The following is a 15,922-nucleotide window of genomic DNA, read 5'->3' as shown; positions in this document are numbered from 1 at the left end:
TTAAATGGACTTATTACATTGGACTCATTTGAAGATCAACCCAGAGACAACATTCCATTATCACAGAGATTATCACATGTTAAAATACATGGATTATATTTGCATTTTATATTCTATTTCGGGCACGATTTATAGTTGTTCTGGTCTCCATTTAATCTGTAGGACTTTTCTAATTTATGCTTTCTGAAAACATACATTAGAAAAGACTGAAGTGGTGATTTTTTGCCCAAAAATTACACCATACAGTAAACCACAAGATTTCTAAACACCTCAACATCATGTATGCTGCTACTGTAATTACCCCACTGGTCTTAGCAACATGCTTGAAAAACCATTGCCTTCACCACTAGGACAACAATGACAACTACCCATGTTGTTGTTTCACTATGTTCTTCTACTTATTCCTTATATGCAAACCCTAGTATGACCTTTTTTTGGCTCAATATCTATCTTCAAAGTTCCTACCATATATTAAAAATATTCCCTAAAATCGGAATTCAGATCTAACTCAGCATATATGATCTTCTTTGAAAATAGGCATATCATCTTAAGAATTATATGATTTAACAGAAAACCATTCACATAAAAAAGACTTGGCTAATCTTGTAAAGTAAAGTTGGAGCTTGTGGGGTTAAAAATCTGTTTACCTTTTCTTGCCTCTGTTGGTTAGTTTGGTAGCAAAATGTTGAGCTGTGTCTTGAGCTCTCCGTGAGTTTTCTATCACTCGCAATAGGGTTTGAGAATCCAGCTAAAGTTTTCACAGCTCACTATGAACCCCACCAGTTGCTTACTTCCTCACCCTACTAGAGTCAAGAGCACCTTCTCATGATCTGGAAGTTGATGTAAATCTAGCTTTTGTCACTTCATGCTCAGAGGGTTTAACCACGGGCAATATTGACTCTCCAAAGTTAAAATCCCCCCAGTGGCAAGTAATATTTTACTTCCCCGCGTGCTCCATTCCTTGCCATTTGGGAATTATAGCTACTTGTATTTGCTTATTTCTGGCTTCTAATGTATATTAAATGGGCTGCCGAGCAATAAGATTCTGTCTATTAAAATGTAGTGTTTCCGTATATCTTTTGCATTACTAGATTTGCCAATGTATGCTACACATGTATGGATTTAGAGCTGCCTGAGAACATGCTATATAAAACTACATTTATAATTACCCCTAGATCAGATTAGAGATATCATTTCATGGACCTTGTCACATGCTTATCTTTGTGTTCAAATATTCTAGACAGCATTGATAAATCAAATATATGTTGATGGATAGCTGATTTGGCATAAAGTATGATATACAATCTGTATAAGATCACCATTTTGAAGAACATGTTAAAAATTATTACATTTGTGGGACCCAATGGCTTTTTTGGCCAAGCTTGTCTGTTTTGATAGCTTTCTCTTCTGACATGTTGAAAAATATATAACTTTTAACACCAGATTGGGTTACGTTATTCAGTGCCTAAACTTGACACCACTTAAGACAACGTTAAGATATCTCATTTTCACAAAATGAGAGAACCATTAGGCCCATAGTGATCCTGAAATGATATGCTTCTTTAGTCATAGGCTTACACGTTGCCTTCATCATGTGAGAGGATTGCAAGAGTCATTCAGCAACGTTTTATACAATCAAACGAACTATTCTGTATAATAGAATATTAAAGTAACTTGCTGTAATTGTGATCGTCCTGTTTTTATGTTTTTATTTTTTTTTGTGCATGGTATATAATTAGTGGTTTAGTTGGGTTGAATTATGACTCTGTATAATAGAAAACTCATTTTAAGACTTTTAGGGACCATGGAATTACAATAATCGTCCAAGTATCTACAAATTTTATTTACGCCTTTATCTAAAATGTTCGATACCATGCCCCTTTAGCTCGATTTATCCTTCCATCCCATTCTATAATTACCTGCATAGAATACTTTGTACTTAACATGTCCATTTCACGATAAAGCAACCAGCTTATAGTCATTAAACCAATACTCTATTTGCATTGGTTTAGGCCTTTTTAAAAAATGTCCATTTCACGCCCTTTATGGAATGCTCTATCCGTCCAAAATACTAAACCAATTCTTGCAAATGCTTTATGCCTTTGTTTACCTTATCCCCCTTTCATTCCCAATTTATATCAATATTTATAAATTGATATAAATGGAAAATTTAACACACTTCCACTTATGAATTTGGACCACATCATTTACATTTCCATATTTATATTCAACTCAATGAAACATTCTTGGTTTCATTGTAAGGCAATGGTGGAAAATTCATTCTTGTATTGTCTTACAAGAGACCTGGAGAGTGTTATTACATAAACCATCTAATGTCAAACCTTTCATTTAGTGTGCAAATATATTCCAGGTTTGACCACCATCACTCTTCCCTACCTGGAAAATGCCATCTTCCAAAGTTTCCTTTGTTAAGTGTCTAATTGGTAATATTAAATTTATCCATTAATGTGTCTTTGATGGATATACTATAGAACCATTGTTAGAATTGGTTAATTCCCAATGATTGGCTGAATCTTTCTTACGTATAGAGGCCTTGGGCTAAATATTTTTGTTGCATGCAACAATATGCATGCATTACATGAATGATTTTCCAATGCTTGAATTAAAGGCTACAAGGCTTCCTGTATAACCATAGAATTCCCCAACCCATGTTATTGCTGCATGATCCCAATGAAATTTGCAGGGCATTAAACTGTATTGACAACTAGGTCTGAAAATGATTGACGGTTTAATAATTTAAATTGAAAGCAGCTCATTACTTTGAATTTTTGTGGATTTGAATGTGACTTTAACCAACTCATCTCCAGCCCAATGCATTACTCTATTTAGGCATCTGTGTAATATTTATATGAACTATTTCATATAAATTGAGTAAGATGGGACAATAAATCATTGCTTTAACGGACTAACTGTACTCTTATCAGCAGTGGATTCATCAATAACAGTGAAAAACAAACTAATGACAATTTAGAAGTTTGAGTGACTGCTTATGAGACTCAACTCCCATTTGCATGCGTGTACCGCATCAATAATGTCCAAAAAATATATATTGGTGTCAGCCAATTCTTCAAGGTGCAGTTTGAAAAACCAACACATTGATATAATAATAATTATTCAGTGTGACTAATTCCATTATTTTTCTAGTGTTTTGATTTAAGTTTTTCCCTGTCAATATTACCCCTTCTATGGACTGTGCCGGGTATGAGCAACATTGGTTTATAATTCATTATGATTAAATATTTGTGGGAGTAACTTCCTCAGATACAGTGAAGCACTCCCCACCTATGCTTGCTTTCTGCTTTCACAAGTTATGGAAGACCCTCTAACTTCTGGTCTAGTTGTTATCTTCCTAGTGCAACAACATTTACAAATGCAAGAGGTGGTTGTAACCTCCTCCTGGAATATTGATGTACAGAAACGAATTTCCACATGGCAAAGGGTTGTTGAAATACACTACTATATCCCAAACAGCAAGAAATTAAGTCTTGTCCAGACAATTATGCAAACCATCACCCAACTAACTAATCAACAGCAGAAAAACCCAAAGAAACTAAGTGGCAAAAACCAGCAGCAGGTTATTATAAAGCAAATTGGGATTTGCTTTATAATGTGGAATCAGGGAGAATGGGGTTGGGAGTAATGATTAGACATCATAATGTCAAAAATAAATGGACAAGCCTACATGCATGTAGAGAGGCAAACAATAAACTTCACATGCCTTAGCTAAATCAGCCCTCAATTTCTCTATAGACCTATATGATATTGAAGAGTGCCCTGTATGCATTCAGCCAATTGTAGCTACTGAAATGTTATAAACTTGGTTGGTTAATGACAACCTGTTGGTATTAACAACACTCCAAAATAACCACATAGCTACCCACACTCAGCAATGGTAAGAATTCCAAACTGTTTGAATTGGTATTGTACTAATCTTGGTTTTTCCAATTCAACCACAACAAATTGTTCTACATGCATTACTTTTCTGCCCAGAAAAGTTTAAGGAACCAACCAATAACCTAAAGTAAGGAGTCCACCACCAATGGGCTTCTTAAAGCTGGATGTAGATGGAGATAAGAGGTAGTATGTATCGACAATCTTCTGTACTTTTCTATTTATTGAGGGGCTTACATCTTAGTACCTTGAATATTTGAGACCATACCCTGTGTTCCATTACTTTGAATGTATGGTGATATGCATGAATTTAAATAAGCTGACTAATTATTTTTATGCTGAAGCAACATTCATTTCAACTAGTACCAACCACTTCATAGGCATGTTATAATTCCAAACATCATGCGTTCGACTAACAAGCAACATTCAGAAAATGAAATAGACGGTTCTATGGATAACTACACTATGTTTCCTCATTGCAAGTGAAAGTAAAGAAAGCATACTACAAACCACTATTTCATCTGTCTTATGCCTTCACACGGTCTTCCATGAAGGCAGGATATGATCATCGCCATTGACAAACCTCACGCGCTGTCTGCAAATGGAGTAAATAAAAACCTGGTCAGGCACCAATATAAACCCAAACATATACAATCATCCCTCATGATGGTACAATGAAGGGCTTTAATGGAATAACAAAACCATCATCGGCATATAATCCACTTGTCCTCATTTGCATGTATAGGCGGGGAAAAATTCTTGACTTAATTTATAAGCCTCAATAGCCTTGTAGAACAAAAACAAATATGATCTTGTTTTGTTTATAGATACCATTATCCATAAAATAGGATTAAATAAACCAGTTTTGGAAAATGTATAATAGTGTTATTGAGGTTTTCAATATGTACCAAGTCTTTCCACATGATCTGTGTTCTCCTTCTACAAACGAACGTTAAGGGCTTCATCATCAATACAATCATCATTGTCACTTTCTCTAGACAAATGTTCAGGTGACAGGGTAGACGGCTCAACTGGAAACTGGTCTTCATCTCCTCGAGTCAGTGGATTGAGCGTCTCCGGGCTGGTTTCATTAACAAGACCGTACTCCTGTTCCTCAGTGTCACTCTCGTCTTCAGTTTCAAAAGCGTCGGACTCATCATCATCACCATCAGCATCATCATGCAAGTCCAAGGTATTGTGGCAAATATTGTAAACATTCCTATTAGTTATCTTGTGTACCGCGTGCCAACTTCCCCCCCAATTCGGGTCCTTGACATAAAATACTTACAACGTTTGGCATGCCAGGGCGAATGGCTTATCTTTATACTATTGCCGGTTGGTATTAACACTTGTGAAGTGCTCCCCAACACTTATGCCCTTTCTTGTATCGCCAATGTCCCACCAATCACATTTAAACATGAAACACTTACGCCAACCCATATAGCATAATTCTATGATGTCTTGCAACACACCGTAAAAGTTAACAAGCAAGCCTTGATGTTCGCCATGAACAACAACCCCACTGTTTTGGGTGCGGCGATGCCTTTCGAGCTGCTTGGTGTGAAACCGAATTCCATTCATTATACATCTAGAATATGATGTGACACGTGGATCTGGACCACATGCTAATGCAAATATGTCATCGCTCACAGCGGGGGGAGTCATTGAGTGCAACTCTGCAATCTAGCATGGATATTTGATTTATCAATAACAGTATTATAGAAAGGCTAAGTTACTATAAAGGGATATTCCTGCATATGAAAAAGAGAAATCTTACACGTGTTCTGAACCACATTGGGAATTCAATTTGGTGCCTACGCTCGAAGTTACTTGGGTCCTCTTCATTCATCTTGTTACAGTGATCCCTACAAATATATATAGACCATTCATTAAAAGATTATCCACTGACAAAACTTAAAAAATATTTGAGGCTGAAGTGGACAACGAGGGTGGACTTACTCTAAATAGTCCTCAATCTCCGGACAATTATTAAGGACGTACCACGTGGCCTTGGCCAACAGAGAGTCGGGTAAATTTTTCATTCTTGCTGCCCCTAGTGGGCGCACCTTTTGGGAGAAAATCGATAAATTCGAATCTACGGAGCTCTGCCCAACTGTGTCAGTGTTGCGTTCCTCTCGATTATGTCTAGTCATGATATCATTAAGGTACATAGAGCAAAATGTCAGGCACTCGACATGCAAATATGCCTCTGCAATTGAGCCTTTTGGAAGGGCTCTGTTGCGGACGTACCGTTTGAACTTAACATATACCTCTCGAATGGGTACATCCACCTGTATTGGACAGGTCCTGCTAGCAAAGCCTCATATGGCAGATGAATAGCAAAATGCACCATGATATCGAAAAATGCTGGTGGAAATATCATTTCCAGTTTGCAAAGAATGATGGGTATATTAGCTTGAAGTCATTTCAACACTGTTATATCTAGTGTTCATGAACATAATTCTTTGAAAAACAAACACAACTCAATTAAACATCGACGCACATACGGTCGTAGGTACCCACCAATAACAACCGGCAACAAATATTGCAGGAAGATATGACAGTCATGGCTCTTCATTCCCATTATTTTTCCATCAGTAACATTGACACACTATAAGACGCCCCCAAATTCCGTTTGGGATCGAACGAACATTTGAAGCGTTGAGACATGCAACACAAGGTTACCTGCCCCCATTCATTACATATAAGATGCAATGTTCCTAACATGCATCTAACATTATGCAATATTCGCATCGGATAATTTTTTTCTTTAGCAATACTATGCACTAAATTGAAAATATCTCAAATGCTTAAAACATACTTCATACATAAAGACCCATTGAATAGATCACAACACTAGTCCAAAATGGTTATGATCCAAAAAGTACTAGAGATGCAACTCCATTGTACAAGTAGTAATTTACGTTAACTACTATATTAACATTGACGTCGCACCGTCGCTTAGTCAACTGTGTCTAGTTGATCAGTTCTTGATTCTCCTTCAGGTCCTATAACAAGATCTACCATTCGGGGGGAATGGTAGTTGAGACTACCAAAGTGAGATTTGATTACAAATCTCAGTAAGTTAACAAAAAACTTCCACACAAGCTAATGATGCATGGATGACAGTAAAAACATAAACGCATAATCAAATTCATAAGTAATTAAAGCATAACTTGGCGTACAACATAGCATAATTGACATAACTTAAATTGAAACATGAACTGAACTTGACTTGACATGAACTTGATCTGAAACTTGACTTAACATGAAAAATACATACTCCACAGTTGTTGTGGTCCCATGTATTCTACGTGTAAATACATACTCCATAGTTGTTGTGGCCCCATGTATTCTACACAAACTTGACTTAACATGAAAAATACATACTCCACAGTTGTTGTGGCCCCATGTATTCTACGTGTCACAATTGCTGTGTTTCACGTAGTGTATGCGTCACAATTGTTGTGACCCCATACATAAGTAATCAAGATGAAACGTGACTGGAATACGAAATGACTGAAGTCCTGACGTAACATAACGTGACTTGAATATAACTTGAAATACATGACCAACTTGAGATAGAAACATTTCGTAACATGGCATAACATATAATAGACAACATATTTAACATGACATACTTGCAACAGTAAATATTACATGACTTGACATACATGTAATAGATGGTATACTTAGCATGACGTACTTGTAAGGTACAGTAATACATGACAGAATATATTATGTAACAGATAAAAATTGATGACAGAATAAATTCTGTATAATAGACAATTACGTGATAACTTGGCATGGCATGACATATATGATAACACACATACATACACTGTAGTCCTTTTACTTAGCACACATACACAGTAGACTGCTAGTAAGTTAAAAGTTAACTTACTTCGATCTCCGCGTTTCTTATAAAACTTCAAGTGCGACCACGAGGAACTGTAATTAGTGATTCTAAAAGTTAGAACTAAATCACTAATAATTTGAAATATGGAAAATACTAACTTAAAGAGTAAAATTTTCATTTTACTCTCTAAATGTGAGAAAATGACCGTTTTACCCATAACTTAAGGATTTTCCATACTAACTCCAAAAGTTTCCAAAATTTACATGAGAAATGTAAATTTTGTCCTAAACTTAAATATCAACTCAGAAAAATTTAAAACAAAACAAGACTATGGAAAACACACTATGGCCGAAACATCCATAGGTCATTTCCCTTGATTTTTGTTGCAATTCCTTCCAACTTCAAAACTCATGCTTAAACCAAAATTTTGCAACAAACATCTTCCAATCCTAAGTTCAAAACCATACTTAAAACATCAATTTAGAAAAAGCTAATAATCAACACCAAACTTTTTTGTAAAAATATCCAAGCACTTGAATCACAAGTTTTGACTTTAAATCAAAACATCTCCAAGAATTTCAAAAATCAAATCTTACTTCTAACATATTCATAATATCATCCTAACATCAACCATACTTTAAATCATCAAACTAAAGTCACCAAAATCACAAAATAACATTTGGAGTTTTTGGTTTTACACTTAATCCAAAAATAGAAACTTTTTCCTCAACTAGTTTTGATAAATCTCTTGATTTATAAATATATGATCTTCAAATCAAACCATCACATGATTTAAAAAGATGTCCTAAAACATATATAAGCTTCTAATTCAAGATCACATGGTTAGAAATTAACCAAAACATAAATTTAACCAAGAATATCCACACTTTGGCTTATCTGAATATCTCTTTGCATAAAAAATTATATCTTCGAAACTAACATCAAATATCTTCAAAATAATAATATAACATGTATATAAGATGCTTAGGATCCTCCAATAAAATTATCAAAATCATTGGAATAGGTTTAGACCACCAAAGAGTTAAACTTTCTCAAAACAGAAACTGTTTTTCCTCTTCCAGTTTCTAAGTTTTTAAATCTAAGAAAATCTTTCATCAAAACCTTTAATCATGCAAAAATCCTCAGCCAATAATCATATACAAATGTTAACAATAGTCCATAAAAATTTCGGACCAATATCTATCCATTAGCTTGATCAAAAACTCCAAACTATAACATATTCTCCAGTTTATCTCCCAGAATGACCTTTATATAGTTTATATAATATTTGACTAATCAAATGATCTTCAAATGGGACAAATAAGATATCCACGTAAATTAGACTAAAAAAGGAACAACTTATATGAAGGAGAATTTATGATAAAATACTTACAAAAGCTTCAAAATGGGTGTGCAAAAGACCTCCTAAAAGCTGTCCGAGAGAGAGTGTTTGATATTCTTTCCATGGAAAGTGTAAATGAAGATAATTTCGTGGGGAGGGGTGGCCGGAGATACTTATGGATGAGATATGGAAGAGATGAGGCTGGAGTGAGAGTTAAGTGTAGGACTCTCTTACCCGAAATGAGAGTTAAGTGTAGTACTCTCTTACCCAATAATATCTACAAAAATCAACTCAAGATATTTTTACCCAATAATATCCATGAAATTAGTTTAAAATATATTTATCCAATAATATCCACCCAATTAGCTTAAGATATTTTTATCCAAAATATCCACAAAATTTAGCTCAAGATATTTTTATCTAATAATATCTACAGTTTTGAACAGACTTTTCGTCCGAAAATATGAAAAAGTGTTATTGCGTCATAAGACCTTAAATAACCCTCCGAGTCTAATGGCACAAACCATAATACATTTTGACACTTCTAACTATCTCCAAATAATCAAAAACACACTTCGGATACCATAGTAAATAATAACACTAACTATGTAGTTAGACTAAAACCTATACAATTAATGGATTCGTGAAAACTTATGGGGTCTTCACGAGGTTCCTAAAGCTAATAGAAATTTTAGAATTAAATTTCTAGCGGGCTGTTACACACTAGGCAATATTAGAGGCAAAGCCATCAGGAAATTTAACTTCTGCCAAGCGTGCACAAAAACTCCTTCGCTCATTTACGTTTAACATATAACAAGCAAGGCTCATAGAAGTTTGAGTACCATCATGTTGTAAATATAATTCTTTTCTTAGTCCAAGATCTTCCAAATCCCTACGCGCAGCAGCGGTGTCCTTACTTTTGCCTTCAATATTCATCAAGGTTCCCAAAACGTTAACACAAATATTTTTCTCAATATGCATGATGTCTAAGTTATGGCACAATCCCAAGTCTAACCAGTACGAAAGTTCAAAGAAGATACTCTTTTTTGTCCAATTAAGTTCATTGGGCGTACGGTTTTTCTTCTTTGCTGATTTACCAAACTGCACATTTGAGACCTCATGTAATTGCTCCAGTAAAGCTTGTCCCTCCACCATTTTCGGTTGGAGACGGTGTTCCTCCTTACCATTAAAAGCTGACTTTTTCCTCCTCCAACTGTGATCTCGCATCAACCAACCACGATGAGCCATATAACAATGTTTTCGATCATGCACAAGCTACAGTGAATCTATCTCAACGGTACATGTAGGGCATGCCAACTTACCCTTCGTGCTCCAAGCAGAAAGGTTAGCGTATGCAGGAAAGTCATTAATGGTCTAAAGTAACGCTGCCCTCAACTGAAACGATTCTCGTTTGTATGTGTCATATGTATGAATTCCCTCCACCCACAAATCTGTCAACTCATCTATTAGGGGACGCAAGAACACGTCAATATCATTTCCCGGAGCCTTTGGTTTAGGGATTAATAATGACATCATCAGGTATGGATCTTTCATGCATAACCAAGGGGGCAAGTTGTAAGGCACAAGTAGCACTAGCCAAATGCTGTACGGTTTGCTCATATTATTGAATGGGTTGAACCCATCACTCGCTAGACCAAGTCTGCCATTACGAGGATCCTGGGCAAACCAAGCATGTTTGTTATCGAAGTCTTTCCATACACTAGAATCCGCTGGATGTCTCATGAAATTGGGATCGTCAACACGCTCTTTAACATGCCATCTCATTGATTGTGCAGTCTTCTTTGACATAAACAACCTTTGCAACCGCGGCTTCAAAGGAAAATATCGGAGGAATTTTTGGGATATCTGTTGGATAGCTGGCATTGAGGCCCACCTAGATGCATTGCATTTAGGGCACTCATCTTTATCAGCATGCTCCTTCCAAAACAAGGTACAATCATTTGGGCATATATGTATTTTTGTGTAACCAAATCCCAAACCCTGCTGTAATGGGCGAGCATCGTGGAATGAGGCCGGAAATAGTGCATGAGGAAAAGCTGCTTGCAAAAGCTTTATAACCATGTCAAAAGACTTCATAGTCCAACCACCAACTGTCTCTATGTGAAGCAACTTGACTATGAATGATAGCTGTGAGAAGTTTGTGCAGCTTGGATAAAGTGGCTTTCTTGCATTTTCTAGCAACCCTTCGAAGGTAGTATGTATTAGATCATCAGTGGTGTGTTGTGAAGGCCTTTCATCTAAATTCAATTATGTTCCAGCAGAATTATCCATAAAGGATCTCACACGGATGTCATCTAACATTTCGTCAACATCATCAATGTAGTCATTGTAGTTGTAGGCATGAGGAACTTCTTCCTCAGAATCTGTGGCTTTAGGCAAAATTTCCTCCTCACCATGGAATATCCATGCCGTATAAGATGTATCAATTCCTATGATGAACAAGTGATCCCGAACCACTCCAATGGGATGGAAAGTATGATTTCAGCATCTCTTACATGGACACCTAATGCAGTCTCTACCAGGTGCATGGGCCTTCGCCACATCTATGAATTGTTTAACGCTTTCAGCATATTTTCTGGAACACAATCTATCTTCAATATGCATCAAAGCCTTATCCATCTGGTTGAGTGACAAGGAACAAGTTAACAAGGAGTATGAGGAAAATCTTGTTACACTATGGACACAATGAAAGTGTGTAATGGTTTATCACGAAACTAGTTGAAGATAGATTGCAACAGTAATGAAGGGCAAAATTTGTTTCACATGAACAGGATTGTTCGATAGCATTGTATGGATTTATAACTATCTTCGCAACAAAATTGAAGGTGGACTTGTCCTAATAGTTAAAGTTTAGTTGACATATCATAGGGTTGTTTGAAAGGGAGGTGTCATAGCACCTGGTAAGTATGTTATGAATTTAGGGTGTCATTAATATTGATGAAATGCCCTACGCTCTAGATCCCACAATTTCCCTATTAGTAAGGAGGCAAATTAACTTGGTCAATTTATGTTTACTGTAATGAAAAGGAAAGACCATTTGGGAATGAATACTATAGTCCTAGCTACTTTCCTAGTAATTCCCAAACACCACATGTATATGTATGACAATTAGCAAAAAAGTAAAGTTACATCTATGAACAACTATAAAGTATGAAATAAATTAAGAGAATTAAGGTACAGTTTTGTAATATACATCATATTATTGATCATGGCCCACATTATATGCAAGCGATTAATTGTTTTAGGACACTGGCTATTTGAAAGGAGGCAAAGATGGGATGTTTCGGGCTTTTTATAATTATACGTATTAATAATACAACAAGAGATGACAATTCCCAAGCGGGTATGAAGTGTGCTTTGAGAACCAGGGTTAAAGTTTATAGAGTTAAGTTAGGCAAATTGGTTTTCATTACATAGATGAAAATCCGTACGTCAACATAAAGTATTATATAAAGTTTACTTAGACAGATCAATTTTCTTTTTTAAAAATTTTTATACTCGTTCACAAAAGTTTTTAACTAGGCAATACATCAAGTTCATGATATCACAATGGTGGTTAAAGAGGGTTTGTTCTCCTAGTGCTACTCAATTGAATTTCAAGACTGAATATGCTTGGGAAGTGATAGGCTTTAGCATGAAACACAGAAAAGTTTAGTTTCCAAGGCCAAATGGAGCAATAAATTCGAAACTTATATGATTCGCCCATGAGCAACGCACGAAATATACGGCTGATAAACTTACTTCAACACCTTGTGAGTGTAAACCTCAAACCACAATACAAACTGAGGACGACTTCAAGGGGTGTTTCAACTTACATGTATGTTTATATTTCGAATCAAGGTTATTTAATTCAAGCCTGGTTTGGCTTGAATTAGTTAAAATCAGTTCACATACCAACATATATAACACCAGGGAAGGGAATTAAATGTATAATGGTGGTAAGCCAATTAACTTCACACTAGGCAATAGGGTGTTGGTTTGTATAAGAAAGAAGGGGATTATGCTCCAACCAGATCCGACGATAGCTATGACATGGCAATAGCTTCATAAACCACAAGACAAGCATGCACGGTATGACTATTAAAAGTAAAGTTAATCACCATATTAAATCAACTAATCACATGTAAATACAGGTGAATGTCCTATTAGCAAAATTATCGTGACATACTAAAAATCTAGAGTCAACAACCAATAACAAACCAGGTACGAGCCATATTATATGCCATAGAAGTGTTAGCTAGATTTAGGTGGAATCTCAAAAGCTCATATAGAGTTTAGAAGAATTTAAACATGAAATCTAGCTGAAAGATATAAAAGGAATCTTATTACAAGATTGCCTTATCTTGTAATGGAGACAAAATATAAACATCAGAAAGTAAAACATTAATGTGAAGGGGTACTTTGCATGTGAAGTACATGGCCCACATCCAAAGTGAATATTCCATGTAAACCATTTCAACATAGCACACGGCTCACAAAAATACTGACATCTCCTAGAAGTCAACAAAAATATATCTTTGCAACCTTAGAGATAATCAAGACCAACCTCTTGTGCAACTTGCATTGCACAACTAGACTCGTGCAATCAGGACAGATCACTAGAAAAATCTTGACAACCCATCATTAAAGGCTACAACATTTTGCATCAGTTTTCTACCCATGACTCCCAGCTATATAACCATGTCCACAAGATATGACACCGTGTATTCATTGCTGCCCATGATCATTTCCACTGGTCACGTTAAACACTATACTTTATAATTGATAAAGTATCAATATTTGCAAATGGGATGATCAACAATATATGGTTTAGTTTATGAATTGCAACATAGTCAAAAAAATTAATATTCGAACAAAACAGAGTGCATATATGGCATAGATAACTCATCAATCCGAGTTTTAAAATCCAATCAGCAAAGGTGCATACTAAAGATACTCACCTTTGTGGTTAATCTGAGCAGTTTTTATGGTAGCAACAACACCCTATAAAGCACAAGAATGGCACAATAAATTGACAAATCTATAATATATGAGTGGATAAGCGATGGGAAGACAGGTTCTCTATATCAAAACCATTGGAAAATCCATTCAGATGTGAGAGATTTTAGCTTAATATCATGTGTTATTGTCAAAAGTTAAAAGTTTGCATGTTAAAATTAACACTACTGTCAATTGCCTGCGATGCTATAAGTTAGAGAGCAAAACTTGAAGGAAATAAATTTTTAAGTAATATCCAAATATTGGATGATCAGTCCAATTCAGTTTGTGGTCACTGGTAGAGATAGGAAGATATGATCTTCGTGGCCAGCAGAAAGTTAAACGACATAAAGTGACGTTAAAAGAACTGACTAATACACAAGAAAACTGTGACAATACTTTTCATGGACAAATCTAATTACCATATAAAATCTATACCCTATCCGAGACCACTAAACAAACATAGAACAACCATAAATGAATTTTTGAGAAGAGGAGTGTAGGAAGTAAAAAATCTAAAAACAACCGTGGTTCATGGACTAATAATAGGACAATATATATTGCTATGATTAGACTTTCATGTATGTACCTAAATAGAGGCCATTTATGAATGAAGTGAGAACAGTTTACTAATACACTCATTAATCCTGCATGTACACATTTCTGTATTGAAGAACCTTTAGAATAAAACAAAACCGGTACATTACGGACACTTAAATTCAAGCAACTGTTATATTTAATATAGAACTGAGTTCAAAATTAACACAATTAACATAGTTACAAGCTGAATTTTTTAAAGTGGTGAAACTAAAATTGTACACCAAAACTAGTTCTGTGTATGATAGAGCCTTACACCCAGGAAATTGTAGCTGCATAATCACATGGTTATGCAGGTCAAATATATAAGTATAAACAGGATAGAAGCACTGAGATTTTATAAAAGCCATTTTTTTCCTATCATCCATGTAAAAAAATGACAAAGACAATCATATGCATGCACAGAGACGTTTTGCTATAACAGAAGCCATAAAGATTACGCCCACTGTTGAGTATTTTGCCTTGTTCTACTTCTATGCAATATATAAAGGAAAAGCTAGTGCATGAAAAGATAGTTTTTTACACATATAAACTTGCCTTAGTACTGCTTTAATTAATAGGTGATCGTGTGCGTATTCGAGAAACTAATCTCATCAATTTATAAACTCAAACACCAAGCCAAGACCCTAGTATATCCAACTCATATAAAATTCATTGATGTATATTAAAGTAATATACATGCACAGCGTTTAATGATGGTGACAGGCTGGCCCACATTATAAGGTTAAATAGTATTCAAAAGTTAAAGCAAATAACCATTCATTCATTTCTGAATGAATGGTTATTCCTTGCAACTGGTGGAAAAATTCTTATGCATCACTTAACTTTAGGGGTTGAGAAATCCCAATTTCCCAAATGAATAAGATCAACCAAGCAACATTCTTTTTACCACCATAGCCAGACTCTCATCAGCAACCCCATATCAAATTTTATAGGGTGCAAGATTTGATATAACTGCCAGGCTGGAAATGCTGATGTTTTCCAGCCTGGCAGTGAGGCTAGCAAATGCCAAGAATGCATGAATGTTTGTTTAATCTTGTGCATGAGGAGATACTTCTTAATTCCAGATCTAACACATGAGTAATTCTCAGTCACCATGTATTGGACTGTAAAGATAAAATTAAAGATTTTTTTCTTAGTATTCATCAACATCTCCAATCTCGTTCTTGCACAGTACAATACTTAACCAAACAACACTCCGACCAGACTCATAC

Source organism: Carya illinoinensis, chromosome 7 (assembly GCF_018687715.1).
Source record: "Carya illinoinensis cultivar Pawnee chromosome 7, C.illinoinensisPawnee_v1, whole genome shotgun sequence".
In the NCBI taxonomy this organism is placed as follows: Eukaryota; Viridiplantae; Streptophyta; class Magnoliopsida; order Fagales; family Juglandaceae; genus Carya; species Carya illinoinensis.
The sequence above is the reverse complement of the archived record's forward strand: the minus strand, read 5'-3'. Positions refer to the sequence as shown.